Here is a 10,614-nt window from a genome sequence, read left to right on the forward strand (position 1 = left end):
CACTTTGGTTTGATCGCCACTATCCACAATTTCATCTTACTCATTTAGAGCGATGGTGCTGCCTGAAGTCTGCACTTGCCATCATCGTTTGTGTCCCCCAAAGCCTGTCGTGGTCATAGGTGGGGTTTTCAGAGGTGGACAGGGAGAGGGCTATCGTAATCGCTTGCTGCTTCTTCACTACTTTGCCGCTTATTGCCCACCATCAACTTTTTTTTTTTCTTTCACTTGTATTGATTTCCTTGGTACATTTAATGTGTACAGTGTAATGACTTTCATTGTTGGAAATTTAGACCTCGACGTAATCAACATCAGTTTTTATTTCCCCCCATTCCCCTCCCCTCCATTCAATCCCTTCCTCCCTCCCTCTCTAAAAAGACTTTGTTTCTGTTATGTTTCATTTTCTCATACTAATTCCATTCGCTTCTTTCCTTTTGACTACCGCTTCTATTACCCCTTCCTCTTTGTCCCTTTTCTTCCTATTTCGTATTATTATACCTTTTAGTCCTTACTTGCACTTTCAGTTTTCTCCACTAGAGAAACTGTTTGGGGCTTACACATGTGTGTCCTATTTATAACACCTAAGAGCTTCACCTCAATATGCATCCACTTAGCTATAAATGTCTCTAATTTATCATTTTAATGGCTGAGTAGTCTAACATTTTATTTTAAAAAAAAATTTTTCTTTATCCAGTCTACAAATGATGGGCAGTTGGGCTGCTTCCAAGTTCAAGTTATTAAAAATTGTGCTGCTATGAACATGGATGCACATCTATCACTGCGGTACGATACTTTGAAATTTTTAGGGAAGACACCCAGCAGAGGAATAGCTGGGTCAAATGGGACTTCCAATCCTACTTCTCTGAGTTATTTCCGTACTGCTTTCCACAGTGGTTGCACCAGTCTACACTCCCACCAGAATGGGAACAGTGTAACTCTTTCCCCACAGCTTTGTCAGCATTTGTTATTTGGTGATTTCGGTATCGGGAATAGAACTCGGAGCTTTGAGCTTGCAAGGCAGGCAGTGGAACTACTGAGCTAAGCCCCCAGCCCTCTGTTATTTGTTGATTTCATGAAAGCAGTCATTCCTTCTGGGGGAAGGTGGAATCTCAGTGATGTTTTCATTTGCATTTCTTGAATGACTCGTGATGTTGAATATTTTTTCATATTTATTTCTTTCACTTTTCATATGTTTACTATGATTATTACCTCTTTTTACTTCTGTATCTGAGAAATATTGGCTCATTTCAGATGCACATTTTTTGATTAAGTCTTTAAATTTGGGAAGTCTGATTTTTTTGTTGTTGTTGTTCTTTATTCTAGATAGTAGACCTTTGTCTAAGGAACGGCTGGTATTTTTTTTCACATTGTGGGTTCTCTGTTCACACTGTTGGTTGTTTCTCTTGCTGTTCAGAAGCTTTTTAATAAAACGGCATCCCTCTTGTTCATTATTTGTGCCAGCTCACAGGCAACTAAGGTTTTGCTAATAAATCTTTTCCTACACCAATGTCTTCAGAGTTCTACCTAAACTCTTTTCCAGCTGATTTAGTGTTATTTTAAATATTTAGATCTTTAATCCATTTTCATTTTAAATTAGTGCATAGTGAGAGACATAGGTCTAGTTTTAGTCTTTACCAAGCACAGTTTTTACAGCACCATTTATTACAGAGGCTATCTTTCCTTCAGTGAGGGTGGTTGGCTCTTTAGTCAAAGATGAAGTGACTGAGTGTCTGGACATGTTTCTGCATCTTGTAATCTGTTCCACTGATGATCTGGTCTGTTTCTTTGTCATTACCATGCTGTTTTTATCACAGTAGCTTTGTAGTATAGTTTCAGTTTAGAGATTGTGATACCCTCTTCCTTGATTTTATTGCCTAGAATTGCTTGTGCTATTATAGGACTCTTCATGTTTCAAATGAATTTTTGGATTGTTTTTTAAGGACTGTGAACTATGCTGTTGGGATATCAATTGGGATTTTATTGATTCTATATAGCAGTTTTGGAACTATGGCTATTTTCACTATGTTGATTCCTCCTACCCAGGAGCAAGGGATGTCTTTCCATTTTTCAATATACCCTTCAATTTTTTTTCAGAGTGCTGTAGTTTCCACATTTCTTTTGTTAGGTTGGGTCCTAGTTGTTTCAATTTTTTGTATGGTTTTGTAAAAGGAATTGGTTGCCCCATTTCTTTCTCAGTGAGTCTGTTTTCCATGTACAGAGAAGCTATTGATCCAGCTACTTTCTGGAATTTGGTTATTAAGTGTAGAAGACTTTCTGTGAAGTTTGTGGGGTTTTCTATATAGAGTATCATGTCATCTGCAAATAATAACAATTTGATTTCTTCCTTTCCTATCTCTAATAATTTTATTTCTTTCTCTGTCTAATTGTGTGGCTAATATTTCCAAAACTATATTGAACAAGAGTGGTTATAGTGGACATCCTTGTCTTGTTCTTGATTTAAGTGTGAAGGATTTTAGTTTTTAAGCATTTAGTGTGATATTGGCTGCTGGATTTTTCGTAGATGGCTTTTATCAGATTGAGGTAGAGTCTGTCTATCCCAATTTTCTGTCAGATTTTTATCATGAATGCATGTTGCAATTTTTAAATGCTTTTTCTTCATCTATTGAGATGATCTTTTTTTTCCCCCTTGGCTCTATTAATATATGGTACTACATTTATTGATTGCATATGTTGAACTATCCCTGCATCCTTGGGATGAATCCCCCTTGATCAGGGTGTATGATCTTTTGATTATCTTCTTCATTGTATTTGCCAATATCTTATTAAGGATTTTTGCATCTATGTTCATTAGTGAGATTGGCCTATAATTCTCTTTTTCAGTTGGATCTTTCTCCGTTTTGGAGATCAAGGTGACACTTGCTTCTAGGAAAGAGTTTTGGAATATTGCTTCCCTCTCAATTTCAATGAAGAGTTTAAACAGGACACTCTCTAAGTGTCTTGTAGAATTGGTCAGTGAAGCCATCAGGGCCTGGGCTTTTCTCAGTTGATAAGATTTTAATTACATTTTCAATTTCATTGATTGATATTGAGTCCTTTAGAATTTTTAGGTCATCTTCATTCAACCTTGCTAATTCATATCAATATAAGGATCTGTCCATTTCTTCTGTATTTTCCATCTTATTGGTGAATAGTTTCTTGAAGTAGGTATTGATGGTCCTTGAGCTTTCTGCTAGGTCCATTTTAATTTCACCCTTATCATTCCTAATTTTATGGATTTGGGTCTTTTCTTTAGGTTTTTTTTTTTTTTTTTATAAGGTTGGCTAAGGGTTTGTCAATTTTGTTTATTTTTCTTTTCTTTTTTCTGTTTTCTTTCTTTTTTTTCTTTTTTTTTTTTTGGTACCAGGGATTAAACTCGGATCCTTGCACTTGCAAGGCAGGCCACCAAACTGCTGAGCTAAATCCCCAGCCCTATTTTTTGTTTATATTTTCAAAGAACCAAATCTTGGCTTCAGTGAATTTTTTTTTTGTATCATTCTTTTAGTCTGCATTGCATTAATTTCTGCTCTGATTTTTATAATTTCCTCCCATGCATGAGCTTTGAGTTTTCCCTGCTCTTCTTTTTCCAGAATCCTAAGGTTCAGCATCAGGTTGTGTAATTGAGCTGTCTCTGTGTTCCTAATATGTGTGCATATTCAGTGCCATGAATTTCATTCATAAGACTTCTTTCATTGTGTCCCATAGATCCCGATATGATGTACCTTTTTTTTCTTTTATTGAGTATATTGGTACATTTTAGGTATACAGTACAGTTACATTCATTATTGGGATCTTGTGCCTTTACATGACAGGTTGTCTTGGTTCTCAATTTTTCCCTTGTCGCTGCCCTCTCTTCACTCCCTCCTCATTTACAAACACTTTATTTCCATGTTTTCATATTTTTTCCCTTATTACCTTTCCTCTACCCTTCCCAGTTTCCCTACACCTTTACCCCTTTTCTTCCCATTTCACAATGTCGGTTATCTCATTAGGATCTTATGTACTATTACAGTTTATTCACACCAGAGAAACTATTTGGTATTTACACATGTGTGAACTATTTATTTCACTTAGGAGTATATCCTCAATATGTATCCATTTGGCTAAGATCAAGTGTACTATCTATTCTTATCAGTTTAATATCTGATATGTCCTCTATCCAATATGATGTATTGTCATTGCCATTTAATTGTAGAAACTGTCTGATTTCTTCTTTAATTTCCTCCGTGACCCATTGGTTATTCAGAAGTGTGTTGTTCAATTTAAATGTGTTTATGAAATTCTTGGACTTTTTGTTATTGATATCCAATTTCTTTTAACTATGGTCTGATAATATACATGGGATAACTTTAATTCCTTCGCAGTTACTTAAGCATGTTCTATGAGTGAGTGTATGGTCTGTTTTGGAAGACAACTCATACACAGCTGAGTAGAATGTGTATTCTGATTTTGTGGGGTGGAATGCTATATAAACATCTGTTAAATTCATTTGTTCAAGATTTTGAGCAAGTTCTAGTATTTCACTTTTCATTTTCTATTTGTTCTATCTGTGACAGTGGGGTATTGAGGTCCCCCATTACTATTGTTTTAGTGCTTATTTCATTTTTAATGTCCTTTAGTATTTGTTTTATACAGTTGAGTGCACTAGTGTTTGGTGCATATATATTTATGAATGTCCTCTCTTCCTCTTGGATTATTCTCTTTACAAGAATGCAGTGTCCGTCTTTGTCTGTCTTTATGAGTAATGGTTTGAAATCCACGTGATCAGCAAAGAGGATAGCTACTCCTGCTTTTTTTCAGGTTCCTGTCACATGGAGTATTGTTTTCCACCTTTTAGCTTTCAGTCTATGTGTTTATTTTTGAAGTAAGTGTGTTTCTTGTATGCAGCATATTGTTGATTTTTGCTTCTTGATCCATTTTTCCAATCTGTTTCTTTTGATTGGTAAATTGAGACCATTAAGGTTGATGGTTATAACTGATATGTGTTGACTTATCCTTGTCATGACTTTTTCTTTTTGTTGGAAAACAGAATTTTAATTTCTTTCATGACTTGTGGAGTTGTGCTGCTGTGCTTCCTAGGGTTGTTATCCTCATTGTCATTTCCTAGGGTATTGTTTAAAAATTTTTTTGGAGTGCTGGTTTGGCATTCATGAAGTTCCTAAGGTATTCTTTGTCATGAAAGTATCTTATTTCTCCATCAATATTGAAAGCTAGTTTAGCAAAGTACATCAATCTGAGTTGGAGGCTACTTTAGGGCTTGAAATACATCAATCCAAGCTCTTCTTGTCTTGAGGGTTTGTTTTGAGAAGTCTGCTGTGATTCCAATAGGCTTTCCTTTGTATGTAAATCTTGTTTCTTTTCTCTAACTGCTTATAGAATTTTGTTCTTCTGTTGGGTTTTTGTAATCTTAACTATTATATGCCTATGTGTAAATATTTTTTGATCATTGCTAGTTGGAGTCCTGTATGCCTCAATTATCTGTGTGTCAAATTGTTTTAACCTACATGGCAAGGTTTCTGCCATTACTTCTCTGAATAGAATTTTTATGTTCTCTGCACTCTTTCCTGTTTCTTCATTGACTCTGATCAGTCTTACGTTATTCTTCTTTGCATCATCTAGCAGCTATTGGATTGATTTCTCATAATCTCTTACTATTTTTAAGAAATTTTTATTTTCTTGTTCACTAATTTCAATCCTGTTTTCTATATCTAAATTCTCTCTTTGCATTGGCTCATTCTTCTGTGTAAACTTTCAATGGAGTTTTTCATCTCCTGAAAATTATTTGCACCTGTTATATGGATTCCATTTGTTTTCTGTGTTGGGATTCCCTCAGTTTCCTCAGCTCCTCTATTTGTTTTATCTGGCCCAATCTATATTTATTTATTATGTCTTGCACTGTGGGTCCAATCTCTGCTGAAGCATGTATGGCTGTGAAGCTCTATCCTGGGTCTGTCTTGGCTGGGCAGGTTTGCTCCATCCTCTAGGGACAGGGCAGATCCCTGACTGGGATTTTCCTGCAGCTGTGCTGTCTGGACCATACCACTGCTCCCCCGGATCTGTGCACACTCAAAGATGTTATGGGATGGACTTCTGACTTGAGGTTTTGTGCCTCTGCAGGTCTTTCCTGAGTGGACCTAGGCTGAGTGTGCTTGCTCCAGCCTCTGCAACTGGTGCAGATCCCTGGCTGGGATTTGCCTGTCACCACACTGATCTGGGCCACACTGCTGTTCTCAGGGATCTGTGCACACTCACCGATGCTATGAGGAAAACTCTGCAGCTCTTTCCTAGGCAGGCCTAGGCTGGGTGGGCTTGCCTGAGCCTTGGGCTGGGGCAGATCCCTGGCTGAGATTTGCCTGCAGCTGCCCTGGTCTGGACCATACCATTGCTGCCCAGGATCTATGTCCATAACTGTTTCTCCTCTGCAATGCCACTATACACAACTCCCTGCCTTGGAGACAGCCTATTGTAGACTGAAACCTCTACAAACTTTGGGAAAAAAAACGTAGCTTTTCTCCTTTAACTTTAGCTCTTGAGTATTTTGTCGCAGTCAGGCAAAATAAGACAAAAATGTCATGTGCTCTCATATTTGTGGAAGCAAGAAAATTGATTTCTACATATAAGAGAATGGAATAGTGATTACTTGACACCAGGAAGGGGGAAAGAAAGAGGGTGAATGAGAAGTTAATTTTATAAAAATGTATATAAATAGGAGGAATATGCACTATTGTTTCATAGCATAGTAGAATGCTTAAAATTTAAACTATCTTCTTGTATCATATATTTTAGGTGAAACAGAAGAGTGTAAAAGCCGCAAACAAAAAATAAATTTATAGATGTGCCAGTTATCTTGATTTCATCACCTAATATGTAAAAAATATTGAATATCACATTGTACCATTTTCATATTATTATGTGTTCACTATAAATAATTATCATGTTAATTACTAAGGGAAATCATTACAGATTCAATTTTATTGATGCATATTTTAGAAAACTTTATGTTGCATATATACTCCTTATTATTCTTCCCTAAGTTCAATTATCTTAAGTCGTGTAGCTTTGTATTTGCTTTTAAAAATCAAGAATGGTTTTGAGCAATTCATTTTCATTTTTTATGGCTTTTCTGATTTTTTTTTGCAGGCATTTTTCAAATCAAATTTTTTTGCTGGAGTTATTTTGAAGTAACTTCAGAGAGAATAGACCTTTGCACATTTTAAAAGATTTTTTTACATAAGATTATTTTGGATTGATAGCTATTATTCATTTTCGATTTGATCTGATGAGTAGGATCTTGTTAATCTATTTATTTTATTTTATTATTTGAAAAAAAAGTAAATTTCTCATGTTAGCTTTATTTACTTTGTAGGCAACATTTTAATCAATTGTTTTTTCTAAAGTAAATATATTTTTCTTTTTCTACTAATAAATTATAATTGTAGTTTTGAAAATAGCTTTTTGAGTTTATAAAGTAATTGACTACATTATATATTTAATGCTCAAATAGTTAATAAATATTAATGCTGTATGTCCAATATAAGATCCAATAAAACAAGTTATCTGAAATGACAATTAATCTGCATGTATTCCAAACTTTAAAAAGGGTCTTCCAATATGATATACATTTTTTCTTAGGAATAATATTGAATGTCTCAAGTAATATACTGTCAATTCTTTTGAATTTTATATTCAGCTATGAAGCCAGGCTATGCTGACCTTTGCCCATTCTCTTGCACATTCATCCTATTGTTCCCAGTAACAGAAATTGTGAATGTCATTGGCTGTCTCTTAAGATCATTATGTACAATGAAATCTAAAATGGGGCTGAGTATAGAATTTATAAAGTTTTATCATTTTTCTGGTTACCATAAAACAACTAGGATGTTAATACCCAAGTTAAGGCCAACATTATAGAGGACTGTGAGCCCAAATTCTCACTTAGAAAAATTGAAGAGAGACACACATTGTCTAATGTCTTGTCCAAGATTTCATTAAGATCATCAGGTTTTATGAAAAGCTTATAAACTCAGAAAATATGTTTAATTTTAGTTTACCAGTGTACCATCTTATTTAATATTTTCATTAAATTAGAGTGTTCAAAATGCATAATTTTTAGAGACTCTTAGCAAGATTTTAGTTTAGAGAGGCTACTAAAAGTAACAGTCTTTGGAGCCTTTAAAAAGAGTAAGTCTGGTGCAGCTATGTTTATAGCAGCACAGTTTATAATAGCTAAAACTTGGAAACAGCCCATTTGCCCATCAGAGGGAGACTGGATAAAGAAGATGTCGTTTTTCTATAAAATGGAATGCTACTCGGCCATAAAGAATGAGAAATTAGATTCATTCATAGGAAAATGGATACATATTGAGGATATACTCAAGTGAAATAAATAAGTCACACATGTGTAAATACCGAATAGTTATAGTACATAAGATCATAATGAGATTACCGACATTGTGAAATGGGAAGAAAAGGGATAAAGGTGTAGGGAAAGTGGGAAGGGTAGGGGAATGGTAATATGGGAAAGGAGAAAATGAAAAATGTAAATAAAATATTTGTAAATGGGGAGGGGAGTGATGAAGGGAGGGCAGGGACAAGGGGAAAAAATGAGAACCAAGACCTGTCATGTAAAGGTAGAAGATCCCAATGATGAATTTAACTGAACAGTATACCTAACACGTACCAATAAACACAATGAGAAAAAAATTTTTTTAAAAAGTTATAAATGCTATATGAATATTGATAAATAAAATGCCTTTACATTATTATAGAATATTGCCAGACTGATTTGAAGTTACATTTATGTCCTATGGCAGATAATAGAATTTAGAATTAATATCGACAAGGTACATGAACCATTCTCACATTGCTTTCGAACATTGGAACAACTTATTTATTTGTATTATTTTCATCATAATTAAATTCACTGGAGAATGTATTACCAGAACATCTTTCTGTGATTTTAATCCTCATTATCCTGAAGGCATAACTTAGTAATAAGAAAACATTCTTTTTGTCTTATTTCTGGTAATATTTTGCAATTTTCTAATTAGTTTTGACATGTTGCAGAAAAATAGCAGAAAATTTATGTGAAACAAACATTTGTTGCTATTATTTATAAAAATTGTCTTTATTAAATCATTTTCAAGCCCTCAGAGATGTATAAAGCCTAGAATTTTGGAGTATTGCAATGATTCTTATAGTTTTAAGCATACCAATACCGGTGATATAAATAAAAATATTTATATGTACAAGTCATTTTAATTCAAGGAGATATTTCTACATATTTTCTAAATTTTTGGCCAGAGTTAACTAAATCTGTTTCTTAGGTGAATTTCTCAATTCATTGTCTTATGGTTTTTAGTGTTTTATTCTTAAAACATAAAGAAAAAAATTCCTATACATTTGAACTAGTACTGTTACTTAATATTTCATTTTCTTTTTTCTTTTTTTAACTTTTATTTTAATATTTTATTGGTACATTTTAGATATACATATGGCAACTTTCACCATAGGGAATTTGTGCCTGTACATGATATATCTTGCTTTTTCTTTTTCTTTCATTCCCTTCCGTCCCTTTAAACCCTATTCCCCTTCTTATTTACAAAAGTTTGTTTCTACTTTTTGCTTCCATTCTTTTTTTGTGTCCTTTCCTTCTTTTCCCCTTTCCTGTTTCCATATTCTCCTTCACATTCGAACATTTTCCTCTGAATTCCCAGTATCTGTTATACATCTTGGTGTAATGATTTTAGGCATTAATTTCAGTATTTTAGAAATTTTAGGAAACTTCCATGAAATTGACTTAATGTGTTTTTCTTCAAAGCATATGTTCACTTTCAGAGTCTTACACCAGAACATCAATGCAGTGTTTAAATATATGTTCATGAGGAGGACTTCTGTAAATAGTCTAAAACTTACAAAATGTTAGGGAAATATAGAATAACCACTGTCTTTCACTTCTGTAATTTGCTTTGCTTTGCTTGTTTCTTAGGACAACAATACCAGAGGTTTCATCAACTACAAAGCTTGAAGGCACATAGTCCCAGTTTAAAGTGTTATAAGATTAACAGATGCTGGAGGTACTTATCTGCATCCTGGGGTTGAGAACACATGTTCAAACTAGGGTGCCCGGGGACTTAGCTCAGTGGTTTGGTGGCCTACCTTGCAAGCTCAAAGACCTGAGTTCAATCCCAGGTACCAAACAAACAAACAAACAAAAACCAAACAAAAAAAAAAACCAAATTGCAGGCCGGGTGTGGTGGCACACGCCTATAATCTCAGCACTCAGGAGGCTGAGGCAGGAGGATTGCTGGGCTACATAGTGAGTTTCAGGTCAGTTTCAACTACATAGTGAGATCCTGTCTCAAAAATCAAAACAAAACAAAACAAAAAAAAACCCCAAAAACAAAAAACAATAAACAAAAACCCCAAAACAAACTAGGATAACAATCACCGTACCTTAGAAGCAAAGTACACTTGGACCCTAAACCTTAGCTTTTCTGTAAATCATATAACCATAGAACAATTAAGACAAAAAGAATGTCACCAGTCCTGCTTTCCTAACACTAACCCACACTCTTATGAGCCAGAATAGCTAATTAGGTGAATCCTAGAGGTAACTAT

The 10,614-nt window shown here is 34.5% G+C and overlaps 1 pseudogene; it reads left to right on the forward strand.

Moving 5' to 3' along the window:
• Positions 1-4,081: 4,081 nt before the first annotated feature.
• On the forward strand, positions 4,082-4,197 carry LOC117285636 (annotated as a pseudogene).
• The last annotated feature ends 6,417 nt before the right edge of the window (positions 4,198-10,614 follow it).

The sequence above is a fragment of the Fukomys damarensis genome, unplaced genomic scaffold, assembly GCF_012274545.1.
Source record: "Fukomys damarensis isolate Sample0158 unplaced genomic scaffold, DMR_v1.0_HiC HiC_scaffold_11, whole genome shotgun sequence".
Classification (NCBI taxonomy): Eukaryota; Metazoa; Chordata; class Mammalia; order Rodentia; family Bathyergidae; genus Fukomys; species Fukomys damarensis.